At 39.6% G+C, this 11,351-nt stretch overlaps 1 long non-coding RNA gene and 1 other non-coding gene across 2 annotated transcripts; one reads left to right on the forward strand and one right to left on the reverse strand.

Annotated features, from left to right (window-relative positions):
- Nucleotides 1-167: 167 nt before the first annotated feature.
- LOC106696335 lies at nucleotides 168-5,670 on the reverse strand. The gene is made up of 4 exons (XR_001347263.2): nucleotides 5,242-5,670; nucleotides 4,659-4,817; nucleotides 3,333-3,403; nucleotides 168-291 (listed from the first exon to the last, which is right to left on the reverse strand). It is a non-coding gene; the product is annotated as an uncharacterized LOC106696335 (long non-coding RNA).
- Nucleotides 2,522-2,628, forward strand: LOC111825682. Its single transcript, XR_002828886.1, has one exon. It is a non-coding gene; the product is annotated as a U6 spliceosomal RNA (small nuclear RNA).
- Nucleotides 5,671-11,351: the final 5,681 nt, after the last annotated feature.

The following is an 11,351-nucleotide window of genomic DNA, read 5'->3' on the forward strand; positions in this document are numbered from 1 at the left end:
AAAATTCTGAAAATGGATAGTTGTGATGTACAACATTGTGAACATGCCAATGAATTGTACTCTTAAGATGGTTAAAATGGTAAATTTTATGTATATTTACCACAAAAAAATAAACATATAAATACAGACAAGATCTGGGAATCTTCTCTCAGATATTTTAATACAGTTCAAATGTGATAGACCCATTCTCAAGTTGATTCTTGACACCAGGGCATGGACATAGGTGGTCATCTCAATGTCAGGTCTTTTAATTCATCCAGGTGAGAAGGTGAAATTTCTTGACCAATTTGACTGGTAGGAAAAAATGTGAAACCCAATTTGCAATCTGTTTTGTGTGTTTTTTAAGAGACATAAAGGTTCTATAACTGAGGAACCAACAAAGGAAGGGATAGGAAAGATGCCAGTTGTCTACTTTGTAGTCACCAATTCTTCAAAATCATGTTAAAACTAAGGGCAAATTTTTAAAGTATATTTTTATTGATTTTTAGAGAGAGAGGAATGGTGGAGAGAGAGTTCCTACTGGGGATCGAGCCCACACTGGGCATGTGCACTGGCCTGGAATTGACCCTCAACCTTTCAGTGCACAGGATTATGCCCAACCAACTGAGCACACCGGCCAGAGTTAAGAGTAATTTTTTTTTTTTAGCAGTTTAGAATGACACCTATTTATTAGCTCACAGTTCTGTAGGTTGGAAGTCCAGCTCAGCATGGCCGGCTTCTCTGCTCAGGCTGGAATCAAGGTGTTAGCCAGCTGTGTTTTTATCTGGAGCTGAGGGCTCTCTTCTGAGCTCATTTCTGTAATGGGCAGAATTCAGTTCCTTGTATTACAAAACAGACACATATTCAATGTGGAAAAATTGGAAATTGTTGAAAAACATAAAGAAAAAAATGAAAAATACCTGGTGTTGCCCTGACCGGTTTGGCTCAGTGGATAGAGCATCGGCCTGCGGACTCAAGGGTCCCAGGTTCGATTCCAGTCAAGGGCATGTACCTTGGTTGCGGGCACATCCCCAGTAGGAGGTGTGCAGGAGGCAGCTGATCGATGTTTCTCTCTCATCGTTGTTTCTGGCCCTCTATCCCTCTCCCTTCCTCTCTGTAAAAAATCAATAATAAAAAAAAAATACATGGTGTCACCAACCCAGAGAAAACAACTGTTAAAACTGCTAACATTTTGGTGAATTTCCTTAAATTATTTTTTCTGTGGTGTGCACAAAACATGTGTGTAATATCTACTACATATAATATATATGCAATGTATAATTGCATATAGATCATACTGTATCTATAACTATGCTTCCTTCTTCTTTCATCCAATATTATTTCATGAGCATTTTACCTATTGAATTCACCTTCCTCAAAGAACTTTATTTTTAATCACTGTATAACATTCCATCACAGAGGTATGCCATAAGTTATTTAAACTTTCTGTTGTCAAACCTTTTTGGTTGTTTCCAGTTATGAAAATAAGTGAAGACCTCTCAAATGAGATCAAGTAAAAAAAAAAAAAGCTATTTATTCAGAGCTTGCTATGGGAAGGAAGCATGCATTTGGCAGAGACTCAAAGGCAGGCGGAGGAGTTGAAAAGCTTCACAGTGGAAAGAAAAGAAAGGCTGTAGGCATGCCCTGCGTGGAGGTCTTTGGCAGGGGAAGCTGGAGGTGGGCTCACTGGAAGTGTGACTGGTTCTGGGAGCGTATTTGGCTTTCTCTGATTAGTCCTAAGTTGGAAGGTATGGGAGGAGGTTAAAAATTAGGGAAACTGGCAGTTATTGATCAAGTCCTCACTGTTTGGGATTGTCTTCCTGGACTCCTTGTCTGAAGACTGTATATTGGTTTCTCACACTGCATACATATTTGTATGTGTACTATTATAAACACTGAGGTGAACATGTATCCATAAACATGAATTTGTCCTTGGGATGAACTCCTACAAGTGAGATTGCCAAGTCAGAAGTTATTGCTTGCTTATTTATTTATTTTTAAATATATTTTGATTGATTTCAGAGAGGAAGGGAAAGGGAGAGAGAGATAGAAACATCAATAATGAGAGAGAATCATTGATTGGCTGCCTCCTACACACCCCACACTGGGGATCTAGACTGCAATCCAGGCATGTGCACCGGACTGGGAATTGAACCGTGATCTCCTGGTTCATAGGTCGATGCTCAGCCACTGAGCCACACCAGCCAGGCAGAAGGTATTGCTTTTTTTAAAAAAAAATATTTTTATTAATTTCAGAGAGGAAGGGAGAGCGAGAGACAGACAGAAACATCAATGATGAGAGAGAATAATTGATCGGCTGCTTCCTGCACATGCCCAGGGTGCTGCCTTGAGACCACAACCCGGGCATGTGCATGTGCCCTTGACCGGAATCAAACCTGGGACCCTTCAGACCACAGGCCAATGTTCTATCCACTGAGCCAAGGCAAGGTATTGCTTTTTTAAAGAACTGTATTAAATTTTGACATTTTGACAATGGACATTCAAAAGCTATGAATGAGGATGTTTGTTTCTCTCTCATATTCAGCAAGATGATTTCAATGCTAAAAGAGTTCATCTGTGATACAGAGAAGATTAGCATGGCCCCTGCACAAGGATGACATGCAAATGTGTGAAAAGTTCCATATTAAAAAAAAAAGAGTTCATCTGTTATTCAAATAATAATAATTAACCAAATAAAACAACTAACATGAGTTTGTTGAGTATCAGAAATGTGTTTCACTCTGCTGAAGGGTGTGGAAGGTAGAGATGGTGTAAAAGACTTGGTTTTTGACCTCCTGCGGCTTACAGTCTAGGCAGGAAATGGAAAATGGATACATGAAATATATTTGGGCTTCAGCCCTGGCCAGGTATCTCAGTTAGTTGCAGCACCGTCCTGATATGCCAAGAATTCAGGTTCGATTCCCAGTCAGGGCACATATAAGAAGCAACCAATGAATGCATATATAAGTGGAACAACAAGTCTCTCTCTCTCTCTCTCTCTCTCTCTCTCTCTCTCTCTCTCTCTCTCTCCTTTACCTTTCTGACTCCAGCATTCTATAAATTTATGGAACCAGGAGAATAATGAGCTGTGCCCTCTGCAGCTCTGACTATAAATGGTGCAATAGAAGAAGAGTTAAATAAGCTGGGCATTCAGTGGGGAGGCATCCAGGCCATAAGAGCTTCCATGCAAATCCCATTAAGAGTAATGCCCTGTAGGTAGAAGTGAGCATTGCTTGTGTAGGAATCTTGAGGATCTAGCTCTGGGCCCCAGTTTCCTCAACTGTAAAATGGGATAAGAATCGCATTCAAATCATAGAGTTGATGTTGGTTGGGATTCCTCCCGATCTACTCACCTCACTTCTCCACTCTGACCCGGGAAGCTGACCTGGGTAGGCTACATCATCAGGCTCCTTGTCTCTGCCTTCTGTTGGGTTCAGGCAATGGGAGGTACCAGCAGGACATGGAAAGAGGAGGAGAAGAAGGAGGTTGGAATATTTGTTCCCTGGGTTTCTTCCCTGGGTATCCCATGGGCTAGACATAAATACAGATTCCTGGCCCCCACTCCAAACTGGTGAAAAAAATCCCAGGGAGGGAACTAAGAATTTAAATTAATAACAGCATCAAACTCATGGGCACGGACAACAGTGTGGTGACTGCTGGGGGGAGGAGCGGTGGGGGTAGGTGGAGGGGGACATAGAAGGGATAAATGGCACACCGGAGACTTGGGATGGTGATCACACAGTGCAGTATACAGATGATGGGGTGTGGAATTGTGCACCTGAAACCTATATCATTTTGTTGCCCAGTGTCACCACAATAAATCCAATAAAAAGGAAAAAAAATAGCATCCCAGGTGATTCTGATAACCAGCTCAACCACTTAAAGGCAGTGGGCTTCAGGGAAAAGGAAAGAAAAAGAATCCTTTTCTGACATATCACCATTGCTTTTTTTTTTTTTGCCTATTTTGGAGCTTTATATAAATGGGATTGTCTAGTATCTACCCTGTCTGGCTTTTATTCAATATTCTGTCACATTTTGCAGGTAGGAGTGGTTCATTCTTTCTTATAGCTCTGTAGCATTCTATGACTACACCACAAAAATAGGAAAGGGGAAAAAAAAAAAAAAATAAAAAAAAAAAAAAAAAAAAAATAGGAAAGGGCTGGTATTTTTCCCACATTACTAACAAACAGCATTTTCCTCACCTGTCTATATCCTTCAGCCTCCCACCCTAGCACAAGCAAAAATAATTCATTGATGTAAATACAACATAAAATAAAAGCACATTTTATGAATAATCTGTGAATGTTTGCTATGATTCTGTGGGCTCAGATACAGTTCTAAGTATTTTACATGTTTTAGCTCACTTACCCTTCACAAAAACCTTAGGAGGGTGATGATATTATTATTTCCATTATCTAATAAGGAACCTAAGGCACAAAGAGGTGAAGTAACGTGTCTGAGTTTACACAGCTCGTCAGTGGCATGGTCAGGATTTGGACTCAGGCAGTCTGGTTCCAGAGCCAGTCCTCCTAACCACTTACTCCACAGCTTCTAACAAAGTTCAGGGCATATGGCACACCAGTGACTGCTATGAAAGGAAAGCATGGCTAGGCCTCATGAGTAGGATGAGCAAAGTATCTGCCTTGCACATGGGAGAGGCTCATGCATGTTCAACTTACATCACAAAATAGAGATGGGAAGACCAGGTAGGTGGCCATCCCAGCCTAGATGTGAGCTGCTGAGGACTTGAATGTCACAAAGATGAAATGGAATTATTGTAGTCCAGCCATTCAGCACCACTTTCTCATCACAAGAATAGAAGAAAATCAAGGAGCCACCTGTAGGGAAACAGGGATACGATAAAAGTGACTCATGAAGAATTATTGACATATGGCATGTTGACATCAGACACCTTACAATAACATTCTTGCTGTAGGTAATCTGTCCATATTCTGATTTTAATCCCAAGGGTTTCTAAGAAAACCCTGGATATCACCACTGATTATAGGAAAAGCAGCAGACCATTTCCACCTCCCTGTTGCTCTGGGTGGCTGAATCACATGGCAGGCACCTTCCAAATACTCGTTAGGGTAGTTCTGCATAGCTTTGTCCCACGGTTTAACTTGGGTTTGCCCTTCAGCAATAACAATCCCCAGAGTACCCTTGACTATTAACAACGTTGGCAGGCTTCCTGATCACACACAAGATTTAAATAGGGCAGGGCTGCTGTTTTTCACACATTACTAACAGTATTCTCCTCACCTGTCACACACCCTTTCCTGCCCTATGCACGAAGAGACTTCATAGGCATGAATACAGCGTTAGGATAGCATGTGAACAGGTAGAAATAATCTTCAGGTTCGTTCTTTTGTAGAGTTTCTGTTTGGGGACTGCTCAGAGAGTGAAAGGGGAAGAAAATGGTTATAACCTGCCATCTTAGCTGGGGGGTTTGGTTCAAAGTCACAAACACACAATCTTGGGTTTCAAATATGAGTCATTAAACCAACAGCTGTAAAACTGTTGTCTTAGCCATAACTTTGTAAATGTTTTCCAAAGACCACTAGCACAGTAGGCAGTTCTCAATTTCTGAAAGGATTGTGTTTCTAAATTTACATTGTTTTAAACTGGAAACATACTTTTCTTAAAACATACATATGATTGTTAAAAATTGAGGTATTACAGGAGCATCGTCCATTTCTCCGCTATGAAGGACGCTGGTGTTGAGAATATAGCTACCATGTCTTCCAGTGCTTTGACAAAACTTCTGATGTGTGTCTTTCTGACCAAGCGTCTGCAATTTCATATTGTTGGAGCCATCATTGTATCCCTGGGGGTTGCAGCTTTCTATAAGTTTGCTGTGGCTAAACCAAAAAAAAAAAAGGCATCTGTAGATTTCCACAGAAATTATGACTCCATGAAAGATTTTCAGGAGATGAGGAAGGCTGGTATCTTTCAGAGCATAAGGTGATCTTGAAATGTAAAGAATTAAAAAAAAAAAAGAAATATAAAGAACCTCTTTGGATTGAATTTCATAGTTTATCACTGACCCATATTCCTGAACTATGAAGCATGAATATTTGAGCTAAGGAATAGTTTCTCTCTCTTTTTAAAAAATTTTATTTATTACCCTAACCGGTTTGGCTCAGTGGATAGAGCATTGGTCTGCGGACTCAAGGGTCCCAGGTTCGATTCTGGTCAAGGGCATGTACCTTGGTTGTGGGCACATCCCCAGTGGGGAGTGTGCAGGAGGCAGCTGATCGATGTTTCTCTCTCATCGATGTTTCTAACTCTCTATCCCTCTCCCTTCCTCTCTGTAAAAAATCAATAAAATATATTTAAAAAAATTTATTTATTGATTTTGAGAGAGGAACAGAGAGAGAGAGGGAGAGAGAGAGAGAAAGAGGTTGTTCCACTTATTTATGTATTCATTCATTGGTTGCTTCTTGTATGTGCCCTGACCGGAGATGGAACCCGAAACCTTGGAGTATCTGGAATTGCTTCTCTTGATAAACCATTAAGAAATACTGTGAAAAAAATTGAGATATTACATATGTACAGAAAAAGGCACTAATTTTAAGTGTTTGGCTTGATGAATACCTGGGTAATCAACCAGATCAAGGTAAAGCACCCAGAGGCTCCTTCACTCCCCTTCCTAGTCAATAATCATCTCAAAATTCTCCCACCACAGACTAGATTTTTAAAACAACTTTAAAAATTTTTTTAAATTTATTTCAGAGAAGAAGGAAGAGGAAGAGAGAGACAGAAACATGAGGGATCAAGCCCGCAACTTGGGCATGTGCCCTTGACCGGAATCGAACCTGGGACCCTTAAGTCCGCAGGCCGACGCTCTATCCACTGAGCCAAACCAGCTAGGGCATAAAACAAGTTTTTAATTGATACAGAACAGACATATTTAAGTGCATAAAGTGAACTAAAATAATAATAAAAAAATAAAGTGAACTAATCTTAAGGGTAGAGTGAAATATTTAAATATGTATATACTCATATAACTACTATCCAGCGCAGTACATAACACATTTTCATACCCCAGAAGGCTACCTCATACCCCTTCCCTGTTAATAATTGGCTTTCCCAAAATAACCACTATTCTTAGATCACCATCACTTAATTTTGCCTTGGGGCTTTATGTAAGTGGAATTATGCAGTATGTACTTGTATCTGGCTTTTGTTCAGCACTGCGTTATGTTTCGTGTGTAACAGCAGTTCTCTCTCCACCCCCCCCCCCCGCCCCCGTAGTATTTATGACTTAACCACAATTTATTTCTCATTTCTATTATTCTGTTGATGGACATCTGGTTTATCGTTAATTTGGGGCTATTATGAGTAAAACTGCTAGACCGGTCTTTTACAAATAGTAACATTTGTCCTCATTTCAGTAAGAGGTGCAGATGTGTACAAGCATTATAACAGGAAGATTTGACCTAGTCTGGAAAGACCAGGAAATTATTGTATTGCATTTCTTTTGGTGGTGTTTTCTGAATCTCAACCGTGGGGACCAGGAACACATTTCCTACGTCTAGGACGTTAGTGGGGACCCTTCCTGCCTTTTTTCTTAGTCCTGGAAGCATTAAGGTTAAGGATATTCTGGCCTTGGCTGCCATTTGTATATCTGGCCTATTCATAACTGAATAAGATAAATCCCTGACTATACTCACAATTAGGACAACTACTGCTCCGTAGGTGATATTTGTTTTCTTTCTGGCTGTCAGCATCCAAATCCCTTTATACCTTTGGGAACTCCCCAAGTGACGAATCTGGGAATCAGTCCACTTCCCACTGACTCACCTGAATCTGAGTCACGAGGCCACCAGCATCATAGGATGGGAGGGTTGGTGGAGCATTTGGTACAGAAGGCAGCAGGAGAGCTGTTCTCACCAGATGGGATTGCAGGTGTGATTTTGGACATTGTCCCTGCTGCCAAGCCTCCAGCTCAGTTCTCTAGCCTTCCCAGCAATTCTGTAAGCTAGATAGTAGATGGCAATAAATTCTTCTTTTCCTTAATCACATAGCTTAGGTTTCTGTGACTTATAACTACGAATCCTGACTGCTAAATCCTCCTAGCAAAACTCCCTACAAAATGATTACAAATATTTGTTTTAATGGTAACACAAAAATATTTTGTTTTGTGTAAAAAAGAGCAACCTCGTATATTACTTACAAATCTTAATGTCTTGGTAATTGCCTATTATGGGTCTAACATCTGGCAATAACTTTAGTTCCTCCAAAGCAAGTAAATGGTAGGGTTATCCATTAAACAAATTACTTTACAGGGCAAACAGAATTAAATCTTTAACTACATACCTGCAGGTAGACTGCACGGTAAGCTCCTTATATCTGGGGACCGTTCCCCCCTCTTTATAAAGAAGGTGCCCGATCCATGTCCTGTTAATTGGAAAATGCTGCCCAGTCCCAAGCCTTCTCTTCTCTTTCCTCCTTTCACATTAGCATGGGACCTTGCAGGTCAGCAAAGCAATTAGTTGAAATGGAAATGTAATTTGAGTATTTCAATGCCAGTGTGTAGCCAATAGGCTGTGTACAGACCCCCAAAGAAGCCTAATTATATAATAAATACTACTCATTAACAGCTCGAGTTATTAATGAAGTGTACTTTAACATCAGAACAAAGAATGTGGAACTAAATGTAAGGATTTTAATAGAGTTTTATGGTTGACAATATGATTTCAGATAGTTTTATCTCATCTCCTCCCATTGCTCAGGGGAGTTAAGTGAGGCCACACAGCTTGACCCCAGACCTAACTCCCATTCCTTGGTTTTTCTACCATACAATATGAACATCAGTAACTTTAAAACAATAATATAACTAAATTGCATTAAATTGAAATAAGTAGAAAACAAACTCTAAATTCAGGTAAATCACATGATCTAGTTTTATTATTTCTTCTTTTAAATTTTTTAAATTGATTTTTTACAGAGAGGAAGGGAGAGGGATAGAGAGTTAGAAACATTGATGAGAGAGAACCATCGATCAGCTGCCTCCTGCATACCCCCTACTGGGGATGTGCTCGCAACCAAGGTACATGCCCTTGACCAAAATCAAACCTGGGACCCTTCAGTCCGCAGGCTGACGCTCTATCCACTGAGCCAAACCGGTTAGGGCTATTATTTCTTAATTAAAACACAAAACACAGCATATATAACTTTAAAATATTTTATTATTACCAAAACTCGTTCCTTTTTTAATATGTTTATGTAAATACAGGGAGGGGGAAAAGTAGGTTTCAGTTGTATGGAAAAGTAAATAATAATACAAGAATAGCTCAGTGCTACAGATTGAGAAGTCATTCATGAAAAGAAGTCAATCAATGTGGCGTTCATTGTTTTAAAAAATTGCCACAATCACCCACCATCCTGATCAGTCAACAGTCATCACCATTGAGGCAAGACTCTCCACCAGCAAAAAGATTACAATTTATTGAAATCTGAGAAGATGGTCCTTAATGCCATTTTACTTAATACTGGTCCATCATTACCTGGGATTGGGTTGTGTGTGAACATGCTTTCAAGGACTCTTGGTGGGATTACAGAGCTTCGCTGATGATGACTGCAAATGCAAGTCTTAACTCAGAGCATGCGGGAAATTGTCAAGGATAATTTGTTTTCTGGTCATGTTAAATTTATTACTTGGAATTTGATAATGTACACATAAAAAATACGTCTCAACTGTAAAAAAATAATACAAGAATAAACAGTTTCGCATACTCACAACTATAAACCTACTTTTGCCCCACCCTGTATATAATTAAGACGAGAATGGAAGGATATGTTTAAAAATATTAATAGTGACTATCTCTGAGGGGGGTAGAATTATGGGCAATTTCATTTGTGTGTATTTAGGAGAATATAAGCTTATCTTCATTTTCTAAATTTTCTACAATAAATGCATTACCCATATACTTTCTGAAAAAGCCTTGTCATTGTTATTAGTTATTTTGATATTCTACCTTTAAAGTAGTCAACTCATTATTGAACTCACTGAAAGTATATTTGAATATCCAACCACCACTTATTGAGCAATTGGTATTTTCCATACATTATTGCGTTTAATTCTCACAACACTTTCATCAGGCAGTATTATCATCCCCAGATAAGGAAGCAGATGCTTGAAGAGGTTCATTTGTCAAAATCATACAGTAAGAGATGTGTTGGTTGTGGGCTCAAAAGCCCACATTCTCCTTCTGCTGGGCTGACCCATCCTTCCTACCTTTGACTGTCCCCGTTACATTCTCTATTACAGGAGAGTTGCTCTGTCACAGGCTGGTGTAGCCTCTCAGATACTCTTCTTTTAAAAACACATTTAAAGTATTAAAGTTGGTAATTTTTAAATGATTGTATGTATCATAAAAAGACTAGAAAGAGCCCTAGCTGGTTTGGCTCAGTGGATAGAGCCTTGGCCAGCAGTTTTAAGAGTTCCAGGTTCAATATCAGTCAGGGGCACGTACAGTGTTTGCAGGCTTGATCTCTGGCCCTGGGCAGGGCACGTGCAGGCGGCAACCAATCAATGTCTCTCTCTGACTCTCCCTCTTCCTTCCATTCTCTCTAAAAATCAATGGAAAAATATCCATGAGGATTAACAAAACAAACAACAAAAGACTAGAAGGATATGCTCCCAACAATATATATTGCCAGGGAGTGGAACTGATAGTGGTTGGACTTTTATTTTCTGAGCTTTTATACTCATTTGTTTTTGTGTTTTTTTTTTCTTTTAAAAAATTTTCCAATCGTTTTTTAAATAGATGAGTCAGAAAAAAATCAGACTTTGCCTGTATTGTTTATCTTTTGACCATTGCTGCATCTCATATAAGGTTTATTTCACAAATCATTTCCAGAAATGCACATCAAAATGTGTACTGCATCACCAACCTCTTGTCTTCTCATTCAGATCTCCTGTTAGACTATAATCCAAGGTCTCTGACTACTGACTACTGTATCTTCAATGCTACAACAACCGCTCAGTGAAAACATTTGGCACATAACTGGCAAATGAATAAGTGAAGAATATATACTTTCCTCTTTCCCAGTTTTAGACACACTGACATAATCTTATATTAACTTTGAGATTAGAATATATGTTAAAGTCAGATAAGAGGGGGAAAATGTAGAGAATTATCTTTGCTTCCAAATCCTCACACCTTGCCAAAGGTGGCTGTTACGGGTTGAATTGTGGTTTCGACCCCCAAAAGATTATGTTGAAGTCCCCACCTCTGGTACCTTAGGATGTGATGTCATTTGGAAACAGGGACTTTGCAGGTGTAATTAGCTAAGATGAGGTCATCCTACGGAGGGCGAGTCACTAATCCAATATGCCTGGTGTCCTCACCGGAAGACAGCTG

Source organism: Myotis lucifugus, unplaced genomic scaffold (genome assembly GCF_000147115.1).
Source record: "Myotis lucifugus unplaced genomic scaffold, Myoluc2.0 scaffold_0, whole genome shotgun sequence".
NCBI lineage: Eukaryota > Metazoa > Chordata > Mammalia > Chiroptera > Vespertilionidae > Myotis > Myotis lucifugus.